Below are 10,608 nucleotides of genomic sequence, written 5' to 3' on the forward strand. Positions count from 1 at the left end.
CTGGAAAGTCCATTCCTTTATTGGCATGAGAACAAACATACTTCTTAAGGTTTCTGGCATATAGTGAAGACCAGCTGATACATCCAGCCTTGTGGATTGAACAATTGACGGTTCTTGGACCTTCCATTATAGACAGCTATTGTTGGACATGCTGGATTACAGCCTGTAAGCCATTCTAATAAATCACATAGATGATAAATACATAGATGGGTAATTTAGATATTAAATGTATTTGTTATTTGTAAATCAAGTAAGACATCCTTATTGAAATATATATATTTCATTCTATCACTTTTGTCCTTCTAAAGAACCCTGACTAATGTATATGTGTGTCTGTGTACACAGCACATCGGATCCCCTGTCTCCAGAGCTAGAGTTATGAACCACTCACCTGATGCAATTACTGGGAACTTAACTCAGATCCTCGGGAAGAGTAGCAAATGCTGAGCCGTCCAGGCCAGAACTGGAGTTCTTTTTTTTTTTTTTTAAACAAACATATCCACATCGTTTATTTCTCACAGTTCTCCTGACAAATGAACATTATTCAAGAACATACTGTATACACAGATAAGAAACATACAAAATGTTTTAAATGATGCACAACAAAATCCAGCAGTATAAAAGAATTGTGAACTCTTGCTCACTGTGCAGACTACATTTAATTACTCGTTAAATAGTAATAAAAATACAATCTTTTATGGATCTTGTGCAGACTACAAAAGAGGGAAAAATTATCACCATATATATGATTTTTCTATTAGGCAGTTTTCTTTGACGAGCTGTACTGACAACTCCACACAGAGGCAGAAGGCTGTGTACTTTAGAGGGATTAATGGCGTGAGTCAGACCTTACAGTTACTACCACTGGCACTTCTCAACATAGTCTGTACACATCACATGATCATCTCATATAACATGACATCAAAAATATATCATCGAGACAACTTCATGACATTCACACCCCATGAGCTGGTTACAGAAGCAAAGCCACAGCTAGGTCTTGCTTTGCTCTTGGTAAGGACAGTTCATCGTGATTAAAGGTTAGGTATCAAACCGTTAAGCAGCTCCAGTCTACCAGGCCATCAGTGACCACCAGACAGTGAGTTCTTTTAGAGTACACATCCTAGAAGCAAACACCATCACTGGTTAAAACTTCATCTATAAGTCTGTGTCTGCGCTGAAAACTATCTTCACAAAACTGAAAGCTACTAAACTGATTTAATATAAATACTTTGTCTTTCATTATTATATTTATGACCGAGGTCTTTAAAACCTTTGGAATTGACTCTGGCATTAATACGTGCTCTTGTTTCCACCTCACCCATTTAACATCACCACCTACAAGGCATTAGGTTAGTGGTGAAAATCTCACCAGGGAACCTCTTGGCTCACCAGGAATGTTCAGCTGCTGATCTACAGCCACACAGTGCAGAGCTGTACTGGACGAGAACACTCGGGGAGCTCTCATGCTGTGAGTGTACAAACCGTGCACACCATTAACCATGATGCCACTGCTGCGTGTTGACGAGGACTAGTGCGGACGACACTCTCCCATGTCATCTGTTGGCTGGGAAGTAGTTGGGGTCCAGATAACTATAACTGGTGCCCTGGGACACACAGTAATCTCTGTCTAAGAATGTCTCTGACTTATAAACAGGTTCTAACTGGTGGTCTTCCTTGTGAATATTTGTTTCATGTGGGCAATCTGAACAAGAGTCACAGAAATCCAAAGACATTTCTGGAGGACAGTCCTGGCAGTGCCACCGGACTCCTTGGATAGGCTCCACACCACAGTTGTCACACTTAAAGCCTACATGCTGCACAAACCCACTTTCTGCTTGCATTTGTTGAAGTTTCTGCTTTTTTAACTTTTTAAACTGTAATAGTTCTTTATATTCAGGTAAACTCCGATATATGATAGGAATGCTTTCTTCATCTGAGGCCTCCTCAGCAGCAGTGCTCATGTGGCTATGGAGACAGGACCGGTCATCATCTTCATCCATGTACACTGGTGGCTCATGTGAAGTCATGAAAGTGGAAGGTTTAAAGAGGTGCTTATTAAGGGGGTGCTGCCGCCTGCTTGTTGAGGACTTTCGGGAGTATATATATAAGTTAGGTGTTCTGCCTGGAACTGGTATGCCGGCTTTTGTTAGCTTTATGAAATACTTCTGTACACGACTGGCAACCTGTTTGGCTGTGCGGTTGCCCAGTTCATCAGCAATCTTCTGCCACCGCCGAGACTCTACTTCTTCAGGAGGGTATTTCAGGAGTAGCTGTTCGAGTTTTTTCTGTTCTTCAACAGTCCACAGCTGGTTGAAGGTCTCAGGTTTGCTGTCATCACACAGACGACCTCTTATCATCTGAGGACGATTATGGGAGCCTTCTGGACCATCACTCAAAGGCAACATGGAGTATGAAAGGGATTCTCCATCCTTCTTAGGATCTAAAGGACTTTTTGGTCTAGCAGGCAACCCTACTCTATCAAAAACTAACTTAACGCTCCTAGTGTGTCTTTTGCGGTGTTTAAATTCTCTTTCAAAGTTCCCAAGGCTATTGGTGTACTGGTTCCACATGATCTCAGGTAACTGAACAACTCTCTGTGGGTATGGAAGCCCTATGTCAGCCTTCTGAAGTTTCTCCACAAATCCAATAGGGTTTTTTAGTGCTTCTCTCTGGTGTCGGCCTAAGCTTTCCAGGTCTTGCACAGCTTGAGAGCGCTGGGCCTCAAGTACAGCAATGGTCTGTAGCAGCCTCTGGTAATCTTTGTTGTGTTTCAGTGCCACATGATCTGATTCAAAGTAATAAACATCAGGGTCATCATCTTCCTCTTCAGCAGTGTGCTGACTGGCACTCTTTGGCAGATGGCAAATGTCCAATATTCACTCTGGCCTCTGAGGGTGGCTTACTTAGTCCTTCACTTCCATAGTTTTCAGAGTCACAACATAGAACCTTTCCGTCTTGAGGAACTTCGGCAGGATCTGTGGGAGACTCACTCACATTATCACTAACGGTCGTGTTTGTTTCCTGGGGACTGAGGTTAGTCTCCTCCAATTGTCCATTTTCTCTGTAAGGAGATGTGGTTTTAGTGGGACTACCTCTGGCCAGGGCCACCCTCCGAGGTGAAGTTCTCAGGGTGTACCGATGTTCCTGAGGTTCTGATAAAGATGTCATCTGAGCTGAAACATAGTCTAGGATAGAGGACAGCTCTGACTCTCCAGAGACTGGCATGCGTTCAGAACCCGTGTCCAGGGGGTTACTGCTGTTCTCATTACACTGCTCTTTGGAGGCACTGCTATCTCCCACCACATCTACTTCTTCCTCAGAATCTCTTAAGGATGACTGAATTTCAGAAACAGGGCCTGAAGCTGACTCAGCAGTCAGCTGATTTCGTCGTTCCACAGGTAGGCAGGCAGTTACTAGTTTGTGGTCCTCCAACTTGACCTGCACATCAGACTTTGTGCAAGGCACGAAATGGTCTATACAACTGTCCTCCTTCCTACTACCACAGAACACTGAGGTCTGGGTCTCCGAATCCCCATCTCCAGCTACTGATTCTTCCTGCAGCGCACAGGAACCAGGGGTATTTTGTTTAGTGTTCCCGTCAGGCTGACAGTCATCACAGTTTATAACAGCTGAGTCACTGTCATCAACACCATTGACAGTCAAATAGCCTGTCATTTCTTCTACTACTGCAGCATTAAGTGGCCCTTCCTCACTGACATTCACCTTTTTAACTTCCCTTTTCTCACAATCATCCAATATAAGACATCGACAAGCTCGTTTAGCCCCTTGAAAGTCTGCATCATGGTCCACTACTATCCTCCTGTGTTCTACTGGCTCCTTGTCTGGTTTTACAGGCGAATCTTCTTCTGAACTATTTGTGGCTTCAGCTCTAAGACAGCGTTTAATGTTCTTAAAGACTGGCAGTGCTGGCTCTGTCTGCCTTCTCTCACAACTCTCTAGGGCCTGCCTTTCCAGGTCATCCTTTTCCGAAGAAGAAAGTCTTCTTTTCCTAGGGCTTACCCATGAGTCTCGAGCACTCTGCTGTTTTACATCAGAGGTTCTTCCATTATTGGTTCCTTTCTGAGTTGGCCCAGGCTCCGCTCTCTTCTTTGGTGATCTTGATCGTATTTGAGAATGAGAAGAGATTTCTTCTGGGTGAGCAATGCTACGATTCCTTAAAGTTCTACCACAAAAAGATTCATCCAAGCCGTTTAACCCCACTGTTGATCTTGTAACACGAGTAGATCGGGAAGCAGCCATACTATGGCAAGTCCCTACCATACGGTCATCATGATCCACTCATGGGGAAACCTGTACAACCAAAGATCTATCATTGTGGAAATATTATTTCTTTTCTTTATATTCTGAAGGAGATGGAGCTATGATCTACAATTGAGTTTCAGCTTCAGGCTTTCAGACTCTCAGCTTCAGCCTCGGAGAATACTAGAACCTCTTAAACGCCTCTCTTTTGAAGTGTTTCGACTAGTACTTAATTTCCAAGCATCTGTATTTCTATGCCATCACTGTTAATGTCCATGTTACACTGAGACTTCAGGAATTATTTATACAGATGTACTAGCACAACTTGTTATCTCTCGCGTGGGGCGGGCCGCTCCGGGAGGCGCCGCCCGCGTGGCCGCCGTTGGCCGCCGCACAGAACTGGAGTTCTTAAGAAGAGGTCTTAAAGAAGATTTAAGGCTGGGGTTTGTAGAAAGGAAAGTGATGAAGAAAAGGACAGTACATCCTCAAGGGCAGGTGTAGGTGTCTCTCCTTTCTGGGTCCCCTCAGGTTTTCTTGTCTTTCTCTCTTGTGTCTCTAACCACTTTATAGTTCATCTCTCTCCCTTCATGTCTCTGAGGGTAAAAAAAAAAAAATAGTCGAAACACACTTCTAACTTCACAAGCTTTTGGGTGACTTAAAAATGGCTAAACCTGGAGGTTACACAGCTGGGGGAAGCATGATTAGTTCCCACTGACTTTGTCGTAGATAATGCCTGTCATGTAGGTTGTGGTAACAGTTGTCTAGTTAGTTTTTAGGGGCATAAAGGCCACTTTTGATGAAAACACTGACTCTTCAGCTGGGTTTGCAGATGTCCAGTGGGTGACCTGAACAAGCTGAGAAGGCCTGACATCTCTTTGCTCACAGTACATTTATTTGCTTTGTCACCTTGACGTTGGGGACAGATTCCTCTCAATTCTGTATATCTGTGGATATGTTGACTATTTGAGAAGTATTTTGCCCAGGACTGTACTGCGGGGTTGACCTAGACTTGCCTCGTTTCTCTTTTCTCGCCAGCTGTCACAATGGGAGCACCAGAACATGAAAGGGGGGAAGGGATGCGAGTTGTGAAGAGTCTCCACCACATACCCTCCTCCTTAGTCCACCCACTGCAGAAGCTCAGAGATTTAGCATTCTCCTATTGCCCTGGGCATTCACCTCAAGTCTCCTCTGGGATCTTTCTGCTTCATTCATCTTTGCTCTCCACAACTGGAGTAACCCAACACAGATTAAAAGCCACTCTGCCCAAAGGTTCCCAAAGCTTCCTTCCTATTTAGAGTACACAGAGGTTCATGGTTCCTCATTCCACGTGGTCACTCCCTGTCCTCCTTTTGTTCTGTGTGTTGGAATCCTTCTTTGCTCCCTGTTGTCGAAAACCCTACCAGCCACTCCCTGTGCAGGGCCTTTGCACTTGCTCGTTTTTTTCTCACCCTGGAACACAGTCCTTCAAGTTTCCTGGAGCTGGCTATCCCTCACTGTTCAGTGTTCAGCTCTTCACTCAACTGTGATCAGTGGAAATTTTTTCTGACAAAACTGCATGAAGTTGCAGTTTCCTGCGCTGGGCCTGTGAACAATCATGGCTCTCTCCTGGCCTGCTAGTGTCTTTGATGAGGGGAAGGTATTGTCACCTCACACCCTGTACGTTTTATTTATTCCTTCTTAAAATAACTTTTTCTTCTCTGAGACTGCCAGCTCTATTTTTTTTTTCAATTCAAGATTTTTTTTTCATATAAAATGTTCTGATTATGGTTTCCCTTTCTCCAACCCCTTCCAGGTTTCCCCACCCACCCAGATCTACACCCTTTCTTTTTCTCTCCCTCTCTTTAAAAAACAAACAGGCAAGGACACACACACACACACACTCCCACACACAGAAAATCCATAAAAACAAAATTAATACCCATAATATATAAGAAAACTATTTATAAGGTAAAACTGACAACAACAACAAATAAACAAACAAAAGCAACAGTGACACCCCAAAATCTCCAAAAATGCCATCAAGTTCATTTTGTCTTGACCAGCTAGTACTAGGCTTGAGGCCTCTCTAAAATGTGACTTGTATATCCTGTGAGACTCGGCTGGAGAAAACTAACTTTACCTTGCGAGCTTCTGGATTAGACACTGGGGCTTGTGTTTACTTCTCTGAGCACTGCAATCCCCTCTGGTTTAAACTTGTGCGAGCCCTGTGCATGCTGCCATAGTTTCTGTGAGTTCCATGGAGTAGGCCTCGAGTCCAATCAGAGAGTGGTTGATTACCCCCACAACTTTTGTGCCACTATTGCACCTGAGTGATCTATCTCGCAGGTAGATCATTACTGTAGATGAAGACTCTAAGGGCAAAAATTCCCCCTTTATCTTTGATTATCACCACAGAGTAGGATCTTGTTATCTTTCTATTGCTATGATAAGACAACATAGCCAAGGCTACATAGAGAAAGGTGATTTGGATGTAGGATTAGATTTAGGGTCTAGATCGCTTCAACTGCCCTTCTAGCCCACCAACCAGAGGTAGGGGAAGATAAAGGTTCATAGGACAAGGGAGTTATGGACCTGTTTAGAAGTAGTTATTTGGGGGTTATTGCACTCTTTGTTGTCAGGATACCAGCAATCCAGTCAAATAACAAGCACAAGTCAGCATCAGTGGCTTGATCCAGCAGAAACTGCAAGACTCAGCCGAATCAGCATGAGTCAGTGAAAATAGCAAGAATAAGTCAGGATACCACAAGAAGTTCGTTGACGCATTTTTCTCTATGAAGTGAAAACCAGCAAAGGCCAGAGAAGACAGCAAAGCTTACAGAGCCAGCAATGCAAGAGCATCCTTGCACTGTCTGTGAGGTTCTGCTCTTCCCAAACGCCATGTGCCCTCTCAAGCATCTGCTTCAGCAAAACATCCTCCCATGCATCTGCTTCAGCAAAACATCCTCTCACAAGACAGCTTCCAGAAAAACATCCTGAGATACAACTGACTTCCCAAAGAAACAAGAAATTTTCCATTTTAATTGGGCTTATGTTCCAGAGGGATAAGAGCCCACGATGGAAGGAGCATGAGGCTCAGAGCTTACATCTTGAACTGTAAGCACAAAACAGAGAGAATGAACTACAAATGGTGCTGGTCTTTACTCTCAAAGCCTATCCCAAATTTCTTCCTTACTCCACCAAGGCCACACCTCCTATGTTTCTCCAAACAGTGCCTCAAACTGGAGACCAAGTATTCCAATGCCATACACTATAAGCACATTTCTCACGAAAACCACAAACAACTCTCAAAAGAGATTATGATTGTTTGGTTGGAATTTGTTTGGTGCTTGTTTTTGCTTTGCTTACTTGCTTGCTTGTTTGTTTGTTTATTAGAGAAGATCTTACAGTGTTGTCCAGGCTGGCCTTAGGCTTCATAATTCTCCTCCTTCTCTCCCTCCAAGTATTGGGATTCTAAGTATGTGGCATAACACCTAACACTTTGTATATATGCGTATGTACAGCACTCTCAATAAACACTTAAAAGAGAAGCACTTGCTTTAATATTATCTTATTGCTCCATGACTCCCTGTGTCCATGGTATAAATTCTACTGGTCACATCCACATACACTCCTAGAACATTAAGTACCTCTTTGAATACATTTTCCACATTTGGACTGCCTTCTTGCTTAGTCTATTTGTTCAACCTGATGAAGCACGCTTATCTTTTTCTAGGCTTATCAACTTCTAGGCTTTCAATGTCATTAACTTTACAAATTTGTTTACCTTTAGCCTCTCTCTTCCATTGCTAATTTGCATTCAAAATTGCAAACCCTCTGTGCTGGCTAGATCTATGCCAACTTGACACAAACTACAGCTGGGAGGAGGGAACCTCAATTAGGAAAATGCTCTTACCCCTATAAAATCAGGCTGTGGGCCACCTGTAGAGCATAGTGGTTGATGGGAGTAGGTAGCTCATGTGGGAGGGACTGCCCTTGGGCTGATGGTCCTGGGTTCCATAAGAAAGTAGCTGAGTAAACTATTGGACCGTGCCAGTAAGCAGCATGGCCTCTACATCAATGTTTGCTTCCAGATTCCTGTCCTGTTTAGTTCCTGCCCTGCAGTTCAGTGGTGAACTACAAGGTAGCAGTCTAAGCACAGTAAACCCATTCCAACCCAAATTGCTTTTTGGTCATGGTGTTCTGTCACAGCAATAGGAACCCTAACTAAGACACCTCCCATATGATTTTAAACTTTATTGGTTATCTGTTCTTTAAAATCAATATTTAGAAACTCAAATGATTTGTACAGCTACTCACATTGACTTTGCACAAAATATACACATACCCAGACCGTATCTTCTTGTTTGCATAGGTATATAGTAATGTACAAGTTATCTACCTCATTATATAGTCATATAACCAAGGTAGACATGATGGGCTCATTCCAGAACCTTCCAAACTGGTTTCTCTGCTTCCAACCATTTTAACTGAAGATCATATTATTGCCAATTTCCTCTTCAGTTCCTCGACTTCAAGGAAAAAGGCTCGCCATTTCTTAATACGTATTAGTAGGTTAAACTTCTCAATCAATTTTCTCTACCAACAGTGATTTTTGTGACAAATACTTGGTATATTAATTCAGTAACTTAACCTCCTGGGAACTCCTTCTTATGACAGATGTTCCCATCGGAGGCAGAGGCAGATGGATTTCTGAGTTTGAGGCCAGCCTGGTCTACAAAGTGAGTTCCAGGACAGCCAGGGCTACACAGAGAAACCCTGTCTCAAAAAACCAAAACCAAAACAAAACAACAACAACAACAACAACAAAATCCCAAATCCTTAGTGGGAGTCAGCCCAATGTGAATGGGCTTTATTAGGCCTTAGTGGCCAGGAGAAAAGCCTAGATTTGGAATGGGATGGGAAGTAGGGAATTGCTACAAGGAACAAACATAAAGCAAAACCAAACCGTAGTGCATTCAACGTTGAGCAAACACATATAGACTTTTCAGATGTGCTCCTGTGACCCAGGGCTCTCAAGCTTCCTTTGGATGGGTATGGAATAAGAAGCTATGGCAATGTCATCATTGTATGATAGACCTACTTTCATTGTCGGTATGTCTGGAATAGCAGCTAGTGATTGATCAGCTCGTCCTCGAGGCTGGATCTCTCACTTCTAAGATTCTAGCTTGCTTTCCATCGGCATCTTCAAGGATGTGATCAGAAGCTCAGAAACATATCCGAGAGGTCAACTATTTCAAGAGAATGAATGGGGGAGGTATACTTGTATGCTATTGTTTGCCAGTCAGTTCACAATTTGTTCTTTTAATAGATTACTCGATTGGCGTCTTACAGGCTGGTCAGGACTATGGAACAATTACTGTACCAGTGTTATAAGAAAGGCGAGGAAGATTGCCCTAAGGAAGTGACTTTGTCCAAGGTGGTCACACAACTAAAACCAGAACTCATTTTGTCTTCCTGTTACTAACGTATGAAACAAGCACCAAGTCTGTATTCTAAAACTGTGAGAGAATGGAATCAAGGCTAATCACTGTAAATAGCTTTAAATAAAAGAAAGGAATGTGTCTTGCCCTGTTACCAGAAACCCTAGTTAATTCAGTTTAATACCTTGTTTTTTGTTTGTTTGTTTGTTTTTAACTGGTGTTTTCTTACTGCCCCAGGGTATGTGTCTGCACTTTCTCCCCAAGTTGAGCTCCTGGGCAGGTGAGGAGGTCATAGCTTTCCTTCTTTATGTCCGGTAGAAAGGGCTAAATATTTGCCTATGTGTTATTTTTTCAATGTGGAAAATGTCTAATGTCTAAGCGCTGTTTATTTCCTTTTATTGTTTATTGCTTTCTCTGCTTTCTAGTTCCTGTAGAAATCTAATGTGGTTGGCCAGGGAAGTCCTCTGGAAGTCCAGGAGCACCAGGCTCACACATGTAAACAGACCTTCATGCAGGCAAAACGCCCATATGCATAAAATAAAATAATAATTTAAAGATAAGATAAAGAGAAATATTTCTTGGAAACACCTTTGCCCCCTGAGCCACTCACTTGTTCTTCCTGAATTTTGACTATTTCATACTCTTTTATAGTAGGTAACTAAAGGCTGATTACAATCTTTTTGTTTGTTTGTTTGTTTGTTTTTGAGACAGGGTTTCTCTGTGTATCCCTGGCTGTCCTGGAACTCACTCTGTAGACCAGGCTGGCCTCGAACTCAGAAATCCGCCTGCCTCTGCCTCCCGAGTGCTGGGATTAGAGGTGTGCGCCACCACGCCTGGCCTGATTTCAATCTTATATGAGTGGAACTAATTATTCTAATAACTGTCACCTGGTTTTTTTTGTTTGTTTTGTTGTTGTTGTTGTTTA

At 42.8% G+C, this 10,608-nt stretch overlaps 1 pseudogene; it reads right to left on the reverse strand.

Annotated features, from left to right (window-relative positions):
* Positions 1-1,296: 1,296 nt before the first annotated feature.
* Positions 1,297-4,649, reverse strand: LOC147006059 (ZZ-type zinc finger-containing protein 3 pseudogene; annotated as a pseudogene).
* Between the last annotated feature and the right edge of the window lie 5,959 nt (positions 4,650-10,608).

The sequence above is a fragment of the Mus caroli genome, unplaced genomic scaffold (assembly GCF_978045245.1).
Source record: "Mus caroli unplaced genomic scaffold, Mus_caroli_1 scaffold_1, whole genome shotgun sequence".
In the NCBI taxonomy this organism is placed as follows: domain Eukaryota; kingdom Metazoa; phylum Chordata; class Mammalia; order Rodentia; family Muridae; genus Mus; species Mus caroli.